The sequence below is a fragment of the Heterodontus francisci genome, chromosome 1 (genome assembly GCF_036365525.1).
Source record: "Heterodontus francisci isolate sHetFra1 chromosome 1, sHetFra1.hap1, whole genome shotgun sequence".
NCBI lineage: Eukaryota > Metazoa > Chordata > Chondrichthyes > Heterodontiformes > Heterodontidae > Heterodontus > Heterodontus francisci.
This window is the reverse complement of record NC_090371.1, coordinates 143,286,485-143,308,934: the sequence shown is the minus strand read 5'-3', so window position 1 is coordinate 143,308,934 and position 22,450 is coordinate 143,286,485.

Sequence of the window (22,450 nt, the reverse complement as noted above, 5' to 3'; positions counted from 1 at the left end):
TACTAGCTAGATGGATAAAGAACTGGCTGGGCAACAGGAGACAGAGAGTAGCAGTAGAAGGGAGTTTCTCAAAATGGAGACGTGTGACCACTGGTGTTCCACAGGGATCCGTGCTGGGACCACTGTTGTTTGTGATATACATTAATGATTTGGAGGAAAGTATAGGTGGACTGATTAGCAAGTTTGCAGACGACACTAAGATTGGTGGAGTAGCAGATAGTAAAGGGGACTGTCAGAGAATACAGCAGAATATAGATAGATTGGAGAGTTGGGCAGGGAAATGGCAGATGGAGTTCAATCAGGGCAAATGCGAGGTGATGCATTTTGGAAGATCCAATTCAAGAGTGAACTATACAGTAAATGGAAAAGTCCTGGGGAAAATTGATGTCCAGAGAGATTTGGGTGTTCAGGTCCACTGTTCCCTGAAGGTGGCAACACAGGTAAATAGAGTGGTCAAGAAGGCATACGGCATGCTTTCCTTCATCGGACGGGGTATTGAGTACAAGAGTTGGCAGGTCATGTTACAGTTGTATAGGACTTTGGTTCGGCCACATTTGGAATACTGCGTGCAGTTCTGGTCGCCACATTACCAAAAGGATGTGGATGCTTTGGAGAGGGTGCAGAGGAGGTTCACCAGGATGTTGCCTGGTATGGAGGGCGCTAGCTATGAAGAGAGGTTGAGTAGATTAGGATTATTTTCTTTAGAAAGACGGAGGTTGAGGGGGGACCTGATTGAGGTGTACAAAATCATGAGAGGTATAGACAGGGTGGATAGCAAGAGGCTTTTTCCCAGAGTGGGGGATTCAATTACTAGAGGACACGAGTTCAAAGTGAAAGGGGAAAAGTTTAGGGGGGATATGCGTGGAAAGTTCTTTCCGCAGAGGGTGGTGGGTGCCTGGAATGCGTTGCCAGCGGAGGTGGTAGATGCGGGCACGATGGCGTCTTTTAAGATGTATCTAGACAGATACATGAATGGGCAGGAAGAAAAGAGATACAGACCCTTAGAAAATAGGCGACATGTTTAGATAGTGGATCTGGATCGGCGCAGGCTTGGAGGGCCGAAGGGCCTGTTCCTGTGCTGTAATTTTCTTTGTTCTTTGTATACCCAGTTCTTCAGACACTTCACTTATTGTCATTGAGTGAACTTTTGATGAGGATGTAGGTATTGAAAAAGCCAGCATGATAGCATATACCTTTGAAGCTGACCACAGATAAAAACTGTAGATTTTGGATCAGGGAGATGAAAGTATTTCTTTTGTAATCCAAAACTTCAATGAGTCATTTAATTTTTTTTAAACATCCATTTACATTTAATAGTCATAGATATAACCCTGCAGTACTTTCGTGCAATATTTTTGAATAATATCTATCACAAAAAATTGTTCTACTGCAATGAATTTAGAGCAATTCCTGAAAACTTGTATTTCAATCATAATATGGATATCATAGAACAATAAAATTACATTGGAGACGTCTTCATAAGATGCTCAGTTTGACAGCCAGATGTGAGATACTGAGCAGGATACTTGAACAGATCACATGCTCACTCTCTCAGCCAGAAAATGGTGAGTAAATAGAAAGAGCTAAATAGAAAGAGAAGAATACTGCACTCCAGTTAAAGTGCATTTCTTCTACTATTTATATACCAGTACAGAATTGTCATAAGAAGCTCTGCAGGAATAATTCATACATTAACTGACTTTATGGAGCTACATTATAGTAAGTGAATCATTGAGCAGGAAGTGATTTATTAATAAAAAGCTTTTGACTACATTGTGCACTTTTTTGTCTGTTTAGATCCCATGTCCTTAGTTCGAGAAAACACTCTGAATTTGTAAGTTTTGTTATTAACAATGCTGTACAGTTACCAGGAGACAGATGCAGTTTGAGTTAATATGCAGTTTTCCTGCATTTGCTGGCTATTATTTCCCTTTTGTGAAGGGTCTCGTATTGCTTTCATGGCAATGGCATGAGAATAAAAGTTTAGCAATTAAAATTATATTAATGAAATATGAAACAGAAATCCCTTTTTAAAAAATGAAATTCAAATGATATTCTGATTCAATACGTACAAAGTGACTGGAAGTCTTTGAAGACCCAATTTTGAAGTACAAACCCATGTTCAGGCACAAAGCTGAGTCCAATTACTAGAATCATAGTGAAAGAGTCAGAGGTGCTCAAAGGTTTAAACATCTTGCCTGGAAAATGAAAAAAAAAGTGGAAGTAAATGTGGGCTAAATTCTCCTGGTCCTGCTCCTAGAGTTGGTGCTTGTGGATTACTTGCAGGTGAGGTATAACGGGTGCGAGGAAGGCATGCCTCTAAAGGAGTCAATCTGATATGCCATCCATTGATTCCCTACTCCACTGCACTATTTATAGGGTTGCCGCAACCTTTTATAAAGAAATGTTTATTTCAAGACTAAATGGCCATTGGGAGACAAAACAAATTAAACCAGCAAATGGAGTGTCTAGATAATTGATAAACTGCAACAGAAACCATCTCCCACCTCTTTTTTTTAACAGATGTTGAAGTGGAGGTGCTGCTGTATGAAGTAGCTCTGACAGGGCTCATACGAACATGCGAACTTACGAATTAGGAGCAGGAATAGGCTCCTTGTTTGTCACTCCAGGGCACCCTTACCAGAAAGCAACAGTGCAACGTGCCTAGGGGTAATTGGCAGCTAATGTCAACATTGTCACCAGTATCCACATGGCCTGACCCAGCAGTCAATCACTTCACTATTCCCTCCTCCAGTGAATAGCTTAGAAGGAGTGACTTGTTAGGATCAAAAAGGTACACATGATACATAAGTACTAAGAGAAGCATTTAGTCATAAAACAGGGTCATCACTTATCCATAGCAAAAGATAGGGAAGTAAATCGGTTGCTGTCCAAAATGCAGCTTCAGTTATACACAGACGGTAAGGATCAAAGCAGTGCACAAGGAAGGAACAGCAAACAAAGTTGTCTCAAAGGCGTCCAACACCCCTCCTCCCACCCAGATCCCCGTGACAATACCATGAGCTACAGAGAGGCACAATGAGCACGAAAAGTGTGTTGCAGCAAGACTCCAAAGCTTGACGTTCAGCCCTGGGCCTCTCCCCCAACAGACAGAATCCAGGGAAGAGGGTCCAACAGAGGGACCGGTGGGAGACTGGTGGGTGGATGAGAGGAAAACTGACAAGAGGAAACCCCACAGAAACATAAGAGCTGCTGCCAATAGCAAGATGAATGGTAAAAGATGGTTTATGTCACAGACAGATAGCAGCAGTTGCTGCTCACCTGATGAAGGGCAAGAGAAAGCAAGCTGCTATTGTCATCAAAATAAATGGGAAAATGCCAAGGGTGACAAGGGTGTTGAAAGATCCCCTCAGCTCTGGAATACTGACAGCCGTGTTGTGCCCAGCACACCCTAGCTGTGGAACACTGAGAGCAACAACACAGAGAGCAAACATTAGCTCTGAAAAACTGGGAGCACCACGACCACAGATTCAGGACAGCTTAAGAAAAAGGAAAAGCCAGGAACAATCAGGGATTGCCCAGTTTTTGCCTCTTACAATATGCCACCAATGTTACCCTGGCAAAACAACACTCCCATGAGAGTCCAGGATTTGTACCTCAGCCCAGATGTGATGGATTTTATGGTACTGTAGAAGATGTTTTTCTCGGTGGGGGGGGCGGGCAGAGAATCCGCACCGGGCCATCTGCCATGGAACCCAATGCCATAATGCTCGGTCCTGATTTTGCCTTCAGTTTCGTACCTTTGGAAAGCTGGCACCCCTGAGTGAGAGTCTTTGGTGCCTTGAGAAGGTAGGTAACTTTGCCGTTGTTATCTAGGAGAAGTGGGTTTTGAAGCGGATATTGTCATTTAGCTCAATCTCCAAGTGGATTGTGTGTGGGCGAGGGGGAACTCGGCAAGTGGATTGTGTGTGTAAAGGGGGAACTCAGCAAGTGGATTGTGTTTGGTGGTGGGGGAGCTCAGCAAGTGGATTGTGTGTGCGGGTGGGGGGGGGAACCTCTGCAAGTGTATAGGTGTTTTTTGTCAGGGGTAATTAAATGGTGTTGGTATGGTCATGATGGCTCGCGACTTTTTGAAAAGTTTTGAGACCAACATCAATCCATACCTTTGACCTAATGCAGGAATCCTGCAGAAACAAAATTAGCACTAATCTTTGCCCAGATAGGTGTACTTTACCTTTTGAAGGAAGCCAAAGTTCCAAGGAGGATAGAGGTGGGTATGATTCACCATTTTCCTGGATCCCCTTGCCGTACTGAAATGACTCCACCAGAGGCGGGCCCAAGAGGCAGCTGCGGCTCAGGAGGAAGCTCCTAGCCATGAGCAGCAGCCACTAAGGCAAAGAAGAGCCCAGTTACGCCAATGAGTCTATAGGACTCGGCCGACATACCTTCAGATGTCTGAGCAAAACTGCCAGAGAAGACTGTGGCTATCCAGAGAGGCCGTCATAGACCTCTGTGCACTGCTAAACTTTGATTTGCAACCAATAGGTTTTAGTAGCTGCTCTATGCCTGTGGCCCTCAAATTTACTGTGGTCCTAAACTTTTATGCCTCTGGATTATTCCAGGGATCCACCGGTGACATGTGTGGGGTCTCTCAATCTACAGTGCACCGCTGCATCAAGGAGGTGACCAATGCTCTGTTCAGGAGGGCCGGCAACTACATGCACTACAGAACAGACCCTCAGAGTTAGGCCGAGAGGGCTATTGGATTTGGGGCCATTGCGGGATTCTCACAGGTCCAAGGTATGAACGACTGCACACATGTGGCCATCAATGCTTCCAGTTACTATGTGATTGGTGAGCACAGCCGCTGTCTTTATGCTAAATGGCCACCACCATGGCACAGCCGCTGATGTCATAGGTGGGACCACCGCCACGGCAGCGGAATAATAAAATTCAGCCCAGTGGAACTGTTCTTGCCGACCATCAGAAATGCAGGAAAAGACTCAAGTGTTGGGAATAGGAGAACTGACTGTTTTGATGTACTTTTTTTTTTGAAGTGTTTAAAAATTACATTTATTAACATGTGTAACTTCGAAACCAGTACACAATGTTTTGACCTTGGGATTTCTCGCAAAAATCAAGGCCCATCTGCAGGAGTGGAGCTTACCATACCTCAGCATCTACCAGCAATGCTATCAACGGTGGTCCCATGGGTTGTCGGTCTGGTTGAAAGGCAGTGCTTGCCATTCCTCAGGCCTGGGTATTCTGCTGCAGGGAGGCAACTTCACCATTACTGAAGGAAAAGAGGTGGTGGGTGGTCGCCTCCTCATTGCAGATGTACCATACAATAATGTTTCTCTCTGTTTAATCAATGTCTACACCAGACTCTGAAGAGTGAGTGACTGGACGTCCTCCAGCAGCTTCCACTGCTGCTGGTGAGGTCCAGGCCTATCATTCTGGATGGGGATTCAACTTCATTAGCGATGCAGCTGGGCAATCCGGCAGGGCCAAGCAAACTGGATGCTACATCCAGGCTCCTGATGGAAGGGGTAGAAGATGCAAAGCTGCACAGCATCTTCAGCAACCCTTCAGATGAAGCGCTACCTAGATACAACAGGTCAAAACCAGACGGGCCCATCCGTTCCAGAATAGACTTCCTCTTTGTATTCCAAGTGCTCATGGTCAAATCCACCGACATTGCACCAGTGTCTCTGATTACTGCCTCCAACTGGTCATCCACAGGAAGACCAGAAGGTTGGCCTGGGGATATGGAAGTTGAACGTGAAACTGCTGACCCAAGAAAACATTGAAGAACACAAAAGGGATTATAAATGTTGAATTACCACAAAACTTTTCTTTGATTCCCTGATGCAGTGGTGGGAAGTGAGCAAGATGAACATCAAGAAGGGTTTGCATTTTGGAAGGTCTAATGCAGGTGGGAAGTATACAGTAAATGGCAGAAACCTTAGGAGTATTGACAGGCAGAGAGATCTTGGCGTACAGGTCCACAGGTCACTGAAAGTGGCAACGCAGGTGGATAAGGTAGTCAAGAAGGCATACGGCATGCTTGCCTTCATCGGTCGGGGCATAGAGTATAAAAATAGGCAAGTCATGCTGCAGCTGTACAGAACTTTAGTTAGGCCACACTTAGAATATTGCGTGCAATTCTGGTCGCCACACTACCAGAAGGACGTGGAGGCTTTGGAGAGGGTACAGAAGAGGTTTACCAGGATGTTGCCTGGTCTGGAGGGCACTAGCTATGAGGAGAGGTTGGATAAACTCGGATTGTTTTCACTGGAACGACGGAGGTTGAGGGGCGACATGATAGAGGTTTACAAAGTTATAAGCGGCATGGACAGAGTGGATAGTCAGAAGCTTTTTTCCAGGGTGGAAGAGTCAGTTACTAGGGGACATAGGTTTAAAGTGAGAGGGGCAAAGTTTAGAGGGGATGTGCGAGGCAAGTTCTTTACACAGAGGGTGGTGAGTGCCTGGAACTTGTTGCCGGGGGAGGTGGTGGAAGCAGGAACCATAGAGACTTTAAGAGGCATCTTGACAAATACATGAATAGGATGGGAATAGAGGGATACGGTCCCCGGAAGTGCAGAAGGTTTTAGTTTAGGCAGACATCAAGATCAGTGCAGGCTTGGAGGGCCGAATGGCCTGTTCTTGTGCTGTACTGTTCTTTGTTCTTTGTTCTTCATTCTCAAAGGTGTTCAGAAGACAAAAGATAGAGAGAGGAAAATGTCGTGACTCCAGAAAAGCATGCAGAATCTCCTCCTGCTGCAGTCCATGGGGGTTGATATTGAGGAGGAACTCCAACAGGTGACGAGCCAGCAAGCCTTGCTCTCTGCTGTAGAGTCCTCCCATATCATCTTTCAGTCTAGGATCTGCTCCATGAAGCAGGATGAGACATGTTGACTATTCCTCATCCAAAAGGTACACAGAGAGAGCTCTGTGATCAGCAGCCTGGTGGAAGAAGATGGCTCAGTGACGTCCTCGCACCCCAATCAGCGATTCTTTTATACTGGGCTGATGTGAAGCTCACAGACAGCATGACCTCACAATCCTTCCTGTCCTCTATCTCGGAAGTTTTAGACGACAGTAAACGGGAGAGTCTCGATCACCCAGTAACTCAGGACGAGGTGACAAAGGGCATCCGGTCCTTCAAGTCAAGTAAAACTCCCAGAAGGAACAGGTTCCGGTCAAATTGTATTCGACTCTGTCACTGAATCAGCCCAGATCTGTTGTGGGTATGGTTCCAGCGACTGCATGTCAGAATCCATGGGGGAAGGTATCATCACCCTCATCTACAAGCGCAAGTGGGAGAGGGAAGAGATCAGAAATTGGCAGCCCAATTCACTGCTTAATGTGAACTATCTAATTCTGTCCAAGATCATCGACAATCGGGTCAAGTCTGCTTTGGAGCTGGTGATCCAGCCCGATCTGCACCATACCCAGCAAGAAGATAGCATGTCACACACATACATGTTGGATGTGTTCTACAAAATGAATTTTGTGGAAGGAATCTGCAATTTGATCCAACTGCTCTACACAAATATCATTAGCACAGTTTTAATCAAGAGGTGGGAATTGGAAAGCTTTCTGAGAAAATCTGGGTTAGGCAAGGCTGCTTCCCTGCTCTGTCTTTCCGTTGTGCTGTATCGAGCCTTTTGCTAAGTCCATGAGGAAGGACACGGGCATAAGAGGGGTGATGATCCCAGGCAGCGGAGGTGCTCATGTCAATGTCATCATGTACATGGATGACATTGCCATCTTCTGCTCAGATTTGCTCTCAGTCTGCATATTGATGGCATCTGTGATCAGTTCGAACTGACCTTGAGGACCAGAGTAAATTGCAGTAAAAGCGAAGCCATGTTCTTTGAGAAATGGGGAGGCCAATCCTTTGTCCTCTTCACTATCAGATCAGATTACCTGAAGGTTCGGAGGGGCCGGAACATGCACCAAGAACTGGGAGGGGTGAATAGCTAAGGTGAAACAGAAACTAGGAATGTGAAAATGATGCTCCCTCTTGATCGTGGGGAAGAACCTAGTCTTCAGATATGAGGTGCTCACAAAATTGCTGTACGTGGCATAGGTCTGGCCCATGCCTTGCTCCTGCACAGCAATAGTCACCCGAGCCATCTTCCACTTTATCTGGAGATTGAAAATGGACCATGTCTGAGGGGACACAATGTACAAATCTCACATAATAGGAGGAAAATAATGTGCCTATTAGTGCCCCTGCACCTAAAAAAAGGCGTAATTTAAGAGCCTCCTTGAAGGCCTGAAAATCAACGTAATTAATGGAAACTCACCATGGTGATTAATTCAACTGGGGTGTGGCCTGTTTTGTGGGCAGAGCTGATTTCCAGAACAATGTTTTTGAAACCAGCTCTAAAAATTGCAGAAATTCGACCTGTGCTGGATGAAATTTGTGCTTGAAATTGTGCTGTTTTGGACAATTTCAGGCGAATTGCGCTGGAAAAACCAAGCAACCTGGTGGAAACTCCAGTCCAAAGTGATTCTGCACTCAAGCATTGTTAATTGAATCAAATGCTACAGAAATAATTACAGTTTGGGCTTCCTTTTGTCTTCAGTACTCTGCTGTGAGGTGGAACCGTTGTAATAGTAAGTGGAAGCTTCGTATTGCAAATTGCAACTCATTATCATGCCCAGTCTGTATCATGTCAGTCTCAATGGTGCGTGAGCACATGAAAAATAACATCAAGATAATTAGTTCAGACCTTCAACTTGGATTTTTTCTCACATACTTTATAAAACATGGCTTTGGGCGATAATGTATGATAGGTGATATCGATTCAGCTGCTCATTATACATTGCTCCGGACTTTCATTTCCATTGACAGTATTAACATAATATGGTGAGTACATACTCAGCACTATAGTACTGATCAACTCTCTACTGTTACAGTTGCAGATGGAAAGCCAACTCACAACTGTGCTCACTTCAGAAAGAATTATTTTGACAAATCACAAGCTGTCCATGTTGAGAGCACTCCTTTCCCAAAAGCTCTTAAGCTTCCTTTTTCCTCACATTTTTGCTTTTGCATCCCTTCAGATCTGTTGGTGTTTACTCAGTTCCATTGATGTTGGCAGCCTTTCCTTCTCCAGGGGCTGATATGTCTATAGAATCCAAGTGGATAAGCATGCGATGTACTCATAATGTATCATCCATTCCCTTTACAGAACAAGAGAAACCCAGCCAAGTACAAAGAGCACCATTCATCTGAAGCAGGAAATGTCACAAATAGACACAACTGTGGAGAAGGATGCAGTGATGAGGACGAGGAAACACAAGGTAAGTCATTGAGCACTGATGAGCAAGGGAGAGGAGCAGCACAGTTTATGAGAGTCTGAGTTCTTGAATTCCTTGCAAAGGTCTTAATGGCCTGCTTTCAAAAGGAAGATAGTACAGTAGCAGCAGTATTGAGCACTTGCTTTCTTACATACAACAGTGGAGGCTGTCTGAACAGTACTGGAAAATACCTGATATGTGCTGTCATCTCCTAGATAAATTATACTCCAGAGCAATAATTGTCTGCATTGCAGTATTCCACTGAGCACTTCACATCATTGATGGGCACCAGTACTGTAGGCCATAAAGAAAGTAGGATCAGCTGTCACAATGTGATGGAGGCTTTGGTATTGAAATGCCAAGACACAGTCATGGCCGACTTTAACTCCCTTTAGGAATGATGGCAGAGATTCATAGTAACCTTGCACAAGTGAAAGCAGATGCTCCTTCTGAAAGGATCAAGACCACAGTACTTCCAACAGCGGTTTCCTGTGCTGATGTAGATACAGAGGGTTTAGTCACAGATAGCCTTTGTAACTTGTTGCTTGAGCTCCCTCTTTCAGCAGGAGCAGTTGGTGCTCTGATCATTAACATGATATTTAATCTTCAGGATCAGATGAAGTCTGAATGATAGGCCTCCACGTCAGTGGATCACCTTATTGGGGGTAATTTTAGCTCCTATCGCCGGGTGAAAGCAATTGAGTCCACTTCACACCTCATCCAGTTTTCTGTTCCATTGAAGTCATGCTGACCAGCTCACCCAGTTTTTGCCTGGTGGTAAAAGTTAAAATTACCTTCATTGTTTCATAACTCTGTCAAGAACCGAAGAGTTTAAAAATAATTTACAGCAATCTTAGGTGAGGAATTCTCACTGTGATTGTCTTTGCGGATATTAGGAGTGGTGCAGTGGCTAGCACCACAGCCTCACGGCTCCAGCAACCTGGGTTCAGTTCTGCCTACTGCCAGAGTTTGCAAGTTCTCCCTGTGACTGCATGGGTCCCCTCCAGGTGCTCTGCTTTCCTCCCACATGCTAAAGACTTGCAGGTTGATAGGTAAGTTGGCCATTGGAAAGAAAAAATTGCCCCTAGTGTAGGTAGGTGGTAGGAGAATTGAGGGAAGGTGAGGATGTGAGATGGAAAATGGGATTAATGTAGGATTAGTATAAGTGGGTGGTTGATAGTTGGCACAGGCTCATTGGGCCAAAAGGCCTGTTTCAGTGCTGTATCCCTCTATGACTCTAAGTTCTGAGGCTTATTTATTCTCATTGCGTTTACTAGTAGTACATGCAGGCAAATCTTAAATGTGATCTAAGCACACACTTTCTTAATCTAGAAACACTTTAAATTCATCTTCACAACTACTCAAAAATTCACATTAAGTTTGCAAAAATATATGTAGCTTTCCATCAAGTGTGCCACAAGGGAAATCTCTTTTATTGAAAAAATAGGAATCCTATAGTTTCTGTTAGAGAATTTTTGGCCCACTCCTTTCAGAAATGTTATTGTATGTCTTTCTTGCTTCTTTTGTTCAGGATTTGTTGATCACTTAAGATTTGAAATTCTTTTGCGTGCTATTTTTAGTAGACTAGTTAATACACTTGCTTTACATTCCCGTGTACAATACTTAACCAAGCTATCAGCCCATTTTAAATTAAAATAAATAAAGTTTAAAATGAAAGAGCTAATGAATTCATTAAAAATAATAGAGAAACTTGAGATGAATACTTTGGCAAGCGCATTAACATCACAGAGGAATTTCAACTGCTTAAAAAGAAATAAACCAGACTGCTGCAGTTAATGTATATTTTCAGTGCTGACATCAGATATTTGATGTAACTGGGGAGGAATTTAATTTGTGTCACAGTTCAACACACATTTTAAGAAATCATCTTACTATGTCCAATCGAGTGAAATGCCTTGTTTTAATGATTTTTAAAATTCCAGTGGATTGCATATTTGCACATAGCAGATAAAGTACATTAAGCCCAAAATAAAACAAAAGGTTACATCAGTCTAAGCATTTCAATTCATTTAGCACAAGCTGCCCAATATAAAATCTACAGATTACATTTACTTCATGGGGTGTGGGACGTAGACGTGGGATTCCAGGCCGGGATACACCCGACAGGCCGGGACATCTCTGTAGACGGGTCCAGTTCTGTGGTGAACGGGGAGCGTCTCACTGGGTGCCGGATTTATGACCCTACAGCTATGATAGCGAAGGCCATTAAACTCCCCAGCATCCTGAGCGCTCAGCCCGCTGAACTGTCGGCGGTGGCGTATGTGGTTACCCACCCTGATGAATTCCCCACCCCTAATACCATCTGTTTGGATTCCATGTTCACCTGGAATTTGTGCACGGAGTACTTGGCCATTTGGGCCAGGCACAGTTTCAAGTCTGCAGATGGGAAGCCTGTAGCAACAGCACCGTAGCTCGGGAGAATTTTAGAAGTCACAGGCACCCGGGGAGATTACTACATACACAGGGTTAAAGCCCATTCAAAGACAGAGCCCAAGTGGGAGGGCAACCAAAAGACAGACGAGCTGGCCAAACAGGGGGCCAGGGAAGAAGTATTCTGGGATCCATACAGAGCAGGTCCAGTAGCAACAATCTGGAACAAGGGAGGCACACAGTGGGTAGCTTTGGCTCCGGACTTAACACAAGTCCAAGCGCAGGATCCCATAATTAAGGCTGTCCTTATTAAAAGGGAGAACGGCGAACTGATAGAGGGTCTGTTCAGGGCAGCAGACATCACGGTTAAGGAGGGGATGCTTTTCAAAGGGGATCGTTGGATAGTTCCAGCACAGCACTGGGAAGAGTTCCTCCAGTTGGCCCACGGGGGCCTGGGAGCACACACCCAGGGCCAGAAGCTACCTGGCAAAGGGTAGAGGAGGTGGGATGGTGGCCCCATCTCAGGGAGGTAGTCAAAGAATTCTGTGCGAATTGTTTGGTGTGTGCAGCTAACAACCCCGATCCCCAGAGCAGAAAGGCCCCGCTAGGACACACCAGAAGGGTAGAGAGACAGTGGCGGTCCCTGCAGGTCAATTTTATCAGACCACTACCCACCAATAAAGCAGGTAACAAGTACTGCTTAGTCCTGGTGGATGTATTCTTAAAGTGGATGGAGGCCTTCCCATGCTGAGCAACCACGGCACTGGCGACAGCTATGATCCTAGTGAGGGAAGTGTTCTCGCGATGGGGACTGCCACAGGTCATGGAATCCGACCAAAGAGCCATTTCACAGGCAGGTGATGCAGGCCACCTTAAAACTTTTGAGAATACAAGGGAAGTGGCATGTGGCTCAGTCATCAGGGATTGTGGAGCGCATGAACCAGACACTGAAAGACAGACTGAGGAAGGAGATAAGCCCGTTCACGCAGAGATGGAACGAGGTCTTGCCTCTGGTCTTAATGGGCATCCGGGCCTTCCCCTCCAGAGGTACAGGGTACACCCCACATGAGCTTATGACCGGGAGGATTATGCGCACCCCAACCCAAGTGTTGGCGCCAGTCCTCACAGAAGCTCAAGTCAGGGAAGTAAACTGGGACAGGTTGGTCCAGAATCTGTTTGACACTTTAAAACAGATTCACTGGCAGGCAGCCAGTAACCTGGGGTGCCAGCACTGGAAAAATTGGTTGCTGCTAGAGCCCCAGAGAACCCACAAGTAGAAGGTGGGAGACCAGGTAATGGTCAGGAACTATGCCCGCGTAGCGGCATTCAAGCCACTGTACATGGGGCCTTATAACATCGGAGATAAGGCGAGCCCCATGGTATATGCAGTGAGACTCAGGAAACGCAGAAAATGGTATCACACCAACCAATGCAAGTTGTTTAACCCTGAGGAGGGGAAAACAAAGGCAAAGAGAAATCAGGGCACGATAATGAGGCTGGTGGATGCGGGTCTTCCTCCCATGGTGTGGGACGATGATGATGACCCGGAGGACGGGGCGGTAAGGAGAAGCAGTCGGATACCACGGCCTAGGGTGCCGTGGACACCTCCTTACTCGCAAACCGCGAGCCACAAGAGGCCCCAGCTGGAGAGGTTTTAACCGGGGGCATGTGATAACGCGGAACGAACTGTAAATATATGTAAATAACAAAAGCCAGACCTGTGGAGGAAAAGCCTCTCACAGAGTTGCTTTGTCTGTTTTGTCTTAATAGAGAAATCAGAAGAAACCAGAGAAGTAAAGTGGAGACAACCCTAAGACTGAGCGTGCTCATAATTCTGGTCGGAACGGGACACATGGAGAGAGGAGACACTGAGGTGTCCTTCCTCGACAGCTGCACAGGAGGAAACAGACCCACCATGACACAGGGGGGTAAGATAGGGGACACGGATGGGATGGCTGTTGACTTCCACAAGGGAAGGTGGCCGGGGTGGTTGGGGTCGAATTCGACTAGATACTCCAACCACACCGGTTTCACATTTGGGAAGCAACCATACTCTGTCCCAAGCTGCCAATCACAGCCACATGGGTTAGGGTGACTGAGGGGAAACACGTTTGTTTCAAATGTGAGGGACACATTCCCTTGGGATGGTGGTGGTGGTTGAGAAAGTTGGATCAGGCCAAGGGTAACAGATCCGTGGACTGGGAGAGACTGGGGAATGGCACGTACTGACCGATAACAGGGATGAAGGGGGGTGTGGAAGTGTGCTGGAACAAGTGGTGGAAGGAGGAGCAGGGCATTTACGTGTGTGTGTGGGGTTTGGAACGGATCTGCCTGACGGGTATGTCAATTGCCTTTTCACGGCAATGGCAGGATTCCAGGGCCGGGTTCAAAGACAGTAAATGCCACAGAACTTGTTGCACAGGAAAGGAAGCCCCTGCCCACAGCCCCACAGGTACAGGGAACAGAGATTAGGTGTCCCGCCACCACACCGGGACCGAGAAACGGGTTAGTGTTCCCGACCGGCAAGATCTTGTATCATGATGTACATTATGAGGTAGCGTTGGTCATTTTAAATTGAACCCGAGTGCAGCTGCCCTGGTGGTGTCCAGTAGAAACAGAAAGACTTCATGAGACCTTGCTGAAAGAAATGTTTTGCCAGTTTTACAAGCTAAGTTATGGGGATGTGAGTGGGGAAGAGTTATCAACATTTAATACTGACAGTTGCGTTGGTTCGGGGAGACAGAGGAGAGGTGTTCAACAATGCTGACACAGCGTTTAGCACAGGAACGTCTCTGATTAACAGTTTGGACGATGCACAGCTGCAGATGCAGGCCAATACTTTAAGGGACTAGCTGCGAAAGATATTGGGGGACGGTAACAAGCTAGAGGAGTTATGACCATACATTTAAAGGAGGTCATAGCCGAGCTGGAGGCGCACGCTCAGACGATCAACAGTTTGATCGGGAGGATTGGAATGTGCCGGCAGAGGCAGCTAGAAATGATGCGTATGTGTTGAACGGTGCTTGGTTGCTGAACAAAGGGCACAGTAATTTGGAGGACCTGCAGCAAGGTCGCGTCCCTTCCTGGGTTAGCAACCGGCACCTCAGCGCGCTGAGCCTATATGATAATCTGATAATCCCATGTCAACTCCAGCTGGCCTCAGAGGCATACTTGGTTCCAATTGATTGTGGCCAGTCCAGCCACACAGTAGTGGGGATTGTACTCTGGATGCCGGTAATGGGCAGGTCACAGTGGCCAGCACTGCTGCACCAAGTAGAAAACATTGGCGTCCTGAGGAATGGGGTGCATATGCGGCATCATGGGCCTCACTGTTTGTAATAAAGTGGGAGCATACCATAACTGGCACTGACCTCAAGGGGTGTAAGAGCAGGGGCGCGCACATGGTGTTTTGTCCCCAGCACCTGAATGCGTTCAATCGACCAGTGTGTGGGTTTGAATCGGAGAGTTCAGAGCCCATTAATTGCACCATGGAGGTGATGGCCCAGAGCCACATTCCACCCCTGGTAGCATACGTGAGCAACGGGACGTGCTGCGTCACGACGAACGTGGACCAGTATCGGGTACACAATGGTACTTGGTGCCCTGTCACCGACAAATATTCCTGCTTCAAACCCTACACAGAGGTTCAGGTGGTGCAAGAGCGCATCATCCCCATTTCAGATTTCACCATGATACACCTCACAGTGAACGACACGGTACAGGACCTGCAGTAATACATAACACGGTTCGGGTATGAAATTCCTCCTCTGCCCGAACACCTCACAAAACTAATAAAGGAAGCTGAACTCTCTCAAAAACACTTCTACACCCTCGAACAATGGAACAGGGAAGCGAGGGAAGAAGTAGAAGAAATAGCTTCCCCGTCCTGGTGGGACTTTGGTTTGAATGTCGAGATTCCTCCATGGATCTGAACAGTTTCATTCACTATAATAATTATACAACTAATCATGGTGTTGCATCTGTTAAAGTTATCCTGTAAAAAGAGAAGGAAAGCACTCCGAAATCGTTGGGAGGCCCTAATGAAAGGGTAACCAGGAATTTTACTGTCTCTAAATATATTGAATAGAAATGTTTATATGGCATAAGATACAGGACCCCAGGTGTAATTGATAAGTAATGTATGGTTTGGTTGAGACAATGTGCTTCCTGCAGCAGAAGACGATGGAATTCGTGATATTTCTGGTTTTGGTAACAAAATATCAAAGGGGGGAATGTAGCTTTCTGGCCATTTTTATGAATCATATTTTAACTCCAAAACCCCAATAAAGAACTGTACTGTTTGGTAGGCTTGTGGGAGTGACTTCAGGAATAGGATTGACTGGCAGGACTTTCGAGCCAGACTAACCTGACTAAGCTGCATTCAGATGCAAACGGACATTTCACACTGACAGGCTGGGTGGAAGGGAACCCAGGCTGATTGACGTCATCACCATCTAACATGATTACTGGGAACAATACCCCGAGAGGTAACTCAATAAAGCACAGTCACAACTCAGTCCCAACCAAAACTGGTGGAAGGCAGGAGATGTCTGGGTCATTGTCTTCCAGGAGATAAACCAATTAAGCAAGATCGGTTTGAGATTGAAACCCATTAGCTGCTAATGGGGGCTGGCAACTCAGGAAACAACAGACATTCAGTAATCAGTGCTCATAGTCTTTCCAGGTGCCAGGCCTGGGATTGGGAAAACAAAATATAATTTTTCACAAAGATTTCAAAGATTATGAGTCACTCCAGGCCACGGTGTGTGTGTAGGGGTTGGGGGGCGGGGGAGGGGATGGAGGTGGTCCAGACAGATCACCTGAGTCGATATATCAATCAGTTTTGGCAGGAGAAAAAGTGATGGGTTTTGGCGACGGTGCTGGCTCTTGTCTCTTCTCCTTGGCATCAATCTACAGCAAGTCTCCCGGGTGGGGCTCGGTTCGATTCAACAGAACACCGCCAGAAGCTGAGCACTGCTCTTCATCCCTCATCAACGGACCTTGAGTCAAACTGGAACTTGGATACTGCGTCAGCGGTACGGAACCAGGAGCAAGACGTACAGGAAGAAGCTGCAAGCAAGACAACGGCCAATCGGGGTGAGCATATTGCCTGCGCCTACACATCCACCAGACCACTTAGCTGTGTAAGGGAGTGATTGTAAGTCCTAACCAAACCTTAGAGGGGTTTAGTGCTGGGGGTGCTGTGTTCGTTTATTTCACAGGAGGATTCTTTTATTAGGCTGCGGTAATTTAGCACAGTAGGGCTTGTTGGACAAGCCAGGGTTGTACTGTTTTGTACTGTTTATGAGTGTTATTGTTAATCTTACTAAACACAATACAATTGAGCCCGAAAAATGTGTGTCCAAGTCTGACCTGTCCATATAATCCCTATCGTCCAGAACTTGTAGTAAGAGGTGTGTTTTCAGTACGCTGACGCAAACCACTTACAATGATAACATCCTTACTGACCGGGAACCATGTAATTTCTTGGAAGAGGCAAAAAAAGGATATGTCGTTGGTACCGATGTGTACCACAACCTCTGGCTGTTCACCCTCCCACTTCAGAATGCCCCCTGTCCGTTCAGAGACATCCTTGACCCTGGCACCAGGGTGGCAACATACCATCCTGGAGTCTCTACATTTCTGTATTACATACAGATGCTAACTTCATTTCATCAATGATGAACCAGCAGAAAACTGAGTGTGGTGATTGTCAAGATTGTGACATTGCCATGATTAAATCAGACTCTTTTTGTTTTCCATGGCTTTCATACGTACAGAAAGTGTCGCAGGCCATCCATGAGGATAATTCCTCAGAGGATCTCGGTCATTCTGAGGGTGCATCATCACAGTATATACAGCCATGCACCAGTGTACATACTTGCATTTCAGTGAGTCCACTTAGACTGTTAGATGAGTTATCACCTGGTCATTCACAACGCACAAGTGAGCATGAGCAGACACTGATGACAGGGACAGCAAGGGAGAGTCCGTGTTAAAGAGCACAATCCTCTTCAAGCTCTGTTCAGCTGGACAGAGATGCTGAACCCCAGGGGCCATTGCTGAGAAGGAGAATATTAGAGATGCATCAGCCAAGTACACTTGCCACAATGCAGGAGAGAATGGAGGAGTCCAACTTGATCACTAGTGAATTGGTGTTACCAGGGAATTGTGAGAATGCCTGCTATGGAGAGCATGGTGCTTCCATGGAGCTTCAGTCACAACACTCAAATGAGTTTAGCGGGTCATGATCATGGCTGTGCAAACATTGGATGCCAACCTGTCTGCCACCTCAAGCAAGATGGCAGATAGTTTGGGCTGGAGTTTCACTGCAGGAGCAGAAAACGAAAGTTGGGACCATTTCCGAGTTCCAAACCCACCTCTGGGGAAACAGAAATGAGCCTTGAGGTTCACAGAGGTGACCATTTAATTGCTATGGAGACAGCTTTGGTGGCCAATTTTGAAGCCATGAGGGCAAGAATGGAGGTGGGCCAGCTCAAGTGTGGGTCTGATTTAAAATCACCATGGCAGCAAGGATCAGAGAAAAGTTTACTTCCATAAAATCTCGGGACAGCCAGAGCCCTGGAACACGGGACAGAGCAGCCCCTCGATTTTCAGGCGCAAACCTGGAGGTAATATTGGAGATCGTGAGGGAGAGGAGGGAGATCCTCTTCCTGGAGGGTGGCAGGAGGAGGCTACCACATAGACCAGGCAGGTCTGTATGGACATTGCTGCCACAGTCAGTGGCAAAAGTGTGGTCAGAAGAACTTGGATCCAGTGCAGGAAAAGGTTCAATGACCTGATACACACTGGCAAGCTAAGTGCTACCCCCAACCCTCAGGACATGCCTCTGGGTGTTCACCCTCCAGCAGACACACCAGCTGAGGAGCCTCGGATGCATATTGGTCCTAAAAACAGGAGGGATGTGTGCCCAAAGCACTTAATGACCCCTCAGAATGGCTCAAAGCCATGGTGCTGCTGAGGACTTACCAGCGCTGATACACAAATGCTCAAATTAATTGGAACAGTCGCCATTGACCATAGAGGACATTGGACCCTTATCTCTCTCGCAGGAAAAAAGTCAGCACATAATGCCTGAGAGAGGGCCCAAAGAGATGGAGCGGTCCCCTACCTCCACATCATAATATCAATGGAGGAAGGAGCGATGGAAATAGCCAGGATTGTGGACCACAAGGAAGTCAGCCATGGCAAAGTGGGCACTCATGGTGGAAATGGTGAATACAGCAGGCAATGCCCTCATTAAGGGGGTGCATTGTATCACCCTATCCGACAGCCTGCTGAAGACTCAGCTGCATTAGGAAGCCTCAGCACTGCCGAGGCTTCTGCCCTCCAAGGCTAGCTCTCATGATCTCTTCTTGTGTCTCCCAAAACAGCAGACATCCAGCCAAGGAGACCTTCTCCCTCTCCATCACCAGGCCAACATGACCAACAAAGATCTGAAGAAGCACCGTCACAGCTTACAAGTGCAGCATCCACCAGTGCAGATACAATCACCTCGGTGGGTCCTTGCAAGCATTTAGTTAGGGTGGCACTGGATGAGGAGCATGGCACTAGTGTGCAGGAGGTGGTGACTGAGGCAGAGGCTGCTGTGGAAGTTCCCCTCAGAGGATGGAGGACAGACACAGCCCTGCTCAGCTGGGAACAAATGCAGGGCCTCAGGAAGTACAGGAAAGGAGACTCTATCTAGACCAGCAGCAGCAGATGGGCTTTCACATATTGGACTTCCCTGAGGCATTGCGGGGTCATGGGCTGAGAATGGACGAGTCCATCCAGTTCATGTGCGTGACCGTGGCTCAGGGTTATGTGTGCATGAGCCCCTACATTGACAACATGGCCAACTTCATGGAGAGCCGAATGCAGTAGCACTTGGAGTACACACAGGAACTGCACACTGACGTATACAGGTTGCATGCCACACTATGTAACCTGGACTGGTCAGTGGTGCTGGTGGTGCAGAGATGTCAGGAGAGAATGCCAGTTGCGCCCAGCTGGTGCTCCCCACTAGCCATCCGGAGTGCCAGCCAAGGGCTGAGGATGTCACCAAGGAGGATGAGGGTGCCACACCTCAGGGGGTGCCTTCAGCATTTTTGGACTCCTGGGCTCCTCTGACAGTGGGAGCATCTGTGCAGCAGAGCCCAGTGACAGAGGGTTCCCCTGGAGTTATACAGGTGCTGAAGCCTCTGGAGATCCACCCATGGGCACCTCCATGATGAGGACGACCACCATGTGCATCTCATTGCAAGCTGAGACAAGTGAGCAGACTACCTCCACCTCCATACTCAAGTGTCTTCTTGCTGTAGCTGTGCACTGATTTCTCTTCTCAGCACTATATAAATATTGACACTTGAAGCCATATGTGTGAGACTCAATTTATTGATTACGGGACAAGAAAAGAGGTATGAGGTGGTGAAGGAGGCAAGTGTTCCTCAATGGTGATGGTGAAATCTCAGAGCAGCTGTGCATCCTTCATTGGTAGTCAGAGTTTATGTTCCAGGCTGTGTCTTCACTGAATGTGTTAGCACAGGCACCTCAGAGTGAGTTCCGTAACATGCCCTTCATCCTGGGTCAGAGGGGCTCAGTTGAAATCGTCCTGAATCAGATGATCCTTGACATTCATGGCATCCTTCAAGACCTTCAAGCCCCCTTCCTCTGCAGCCGGAGCAACATGGTATTCAACATCTTTCCCCTCTGCCTCCTCTTCCACCTCCTCTTCTAGGTCCTGCTCCTCCGATGAGTTGTCACCTTCCAGGGCCTCAATGTCCTCAAGTCCACACCTCTCTGAAGGAGAGAGCAGCAGACTACCATGATGAGCAAGACCCTTGCAGGAGTGTATTGCAGGGCGCCATCCAACTGGTCCAGGCACACGACCTGCATCTTCAAAAGCCCAATGGCCTGGCCAATGGTGGTTCTGGTGAGCAGATGGCCTTGGTTGTATCACCTCTGTGCATCTGTCTGCGGCTCTCGTAAAGGGGTGAGTATCTGTTTCTTCAAGGGATATCCCTTGTCTCCTAAGATCCATCCATGGACTTGGAGGTTGAAGAGCTGCAGCAGCCTAGACAGGTGGAAGATGAAGGAGTCGTGGCAGCTGCCAGGAAAGCAAGTGCACATATGGAGATGGTTGTTATGGTTGCGGACCTGTTGAATGTTGAGGAAGTGGAATCTCTTCCTGTTGATGAATCTCACTCGTCGGTCCTTGGGTACGTTGATGGCCACATGGGTGCAATTGATGATGCCCTGCACCTGGGGGAATCCAGTGATAGAGGTAAAACCCACTGCCCTTTGTGCCTGCAAGGCTATGTCTGTCATGAATTGAATGAACTGTCCAGCTTTCACAAAAAGAGCATCAGTGACCTGCGAGATACAGTGGTGTGCAGCCGTTTGCGACATGCTATGAATGTCTGCAGCTGATCCTTGGAAAAAGAAAGAATCAAAGAAGGATAAGGCCACTGTGACTTTGATGGCTACTGGCAGTACGTGGCGAGCAATGCTCTGTGATGTGAGGTCTTCGGCGTGGAGGGCACGTATGTCTTTGACCATCTGTCTGAAGAGTCGCAGTTTCCTGCAGCACTGGTTCTCAATCTTATCCAGGAAGATCCATCTTCACTGGCAGATCCTATGCTGACGGGATAGCCTCTGTGTCCTTCCTGCCAATTGTCCCTCTCTTCTCGTTGCTAATGCCTGGGGCTCTGCTCTTTCTCTGGAGGGTGTTGCTCCTCATCGCCACTGGATCCAAAATATGAAAGTCATGATCCCATTGCCAGGCTTCCTTCTGCTTAGATGCTCCCCCTTCACAATTGTGTTTAGTAGCCTTGCCCCCTCCTCTTATGCTCCTGTGATACGATGATAGGGTGATGGCCCACTGCACTGCCCACCACCTACTCTGGGCCGATGGCACCTGTCTCCCAATGGGCAAATCCCCCTCTGTGGTGTTCACCATTTCATATGGCCCAGCTAATTCTCTGGAGTAGCCATGACCGGAACCCCCCTACTGTGTGCCCACCTCGATTCAACTGGTCTTCTCCAGACAGTACGTGCAGCCCATGTGCACCCGTGAAAATCTCAACCTCACCCTTACCAAACTCTTAATGAGCTCTTTAAACACCTTAATTGGCCCCTTATTCATGACCTGACAACACGTCACTTATTTTGATTGACCTTGTCTGCAGCAGAGTGGTAGGAGTGATATGACTCTGGCCCAGGAGAGAAATGATGGCAAAAAGGGAAATGGAAGTGGGAACTGCGCTCAGCGCACTCCCATTTCTTCCCATCTGTTTCCCCCCACCAACCCTCAGTCTGACATGTTGCATTGTCATCCAATGGCTGAGTCTGTCCCTGCACAGGAGCAGCAGTCTTTGGCGGGATACTCTGGGACTCTGAAACACAGAAGTCGTAGGCCAAAAGCATCTCAGCAGTCACAGCAGGGATCTGAGCAGCCTGCCCCTACCTCTGCTGAAGTCACAGGGCTTGCACCATGTAGAAGCAGGAAGAAATATAAGTCGAAGAAATTGTAATTCAACAAGGAAATGCACATGGTTGTTTGACAAAATGTTTCAGTGTTACGGTTTCATTTTTTTATAATGCTCTGTAAACTATTGATTAGCACCATTTCCACATCTTGGGCTTACTTTTATGTGTATACTGCAGTCCACGGTGGCGCACTCTAAGAATGGCGTGCATCCCATGCGGATGCGCAGTCCCTGAGCCCCCACGATATCATGTGCGGGGACTCATTTAAATAGAGGGAGCAGAGTGGCCGCCCCGA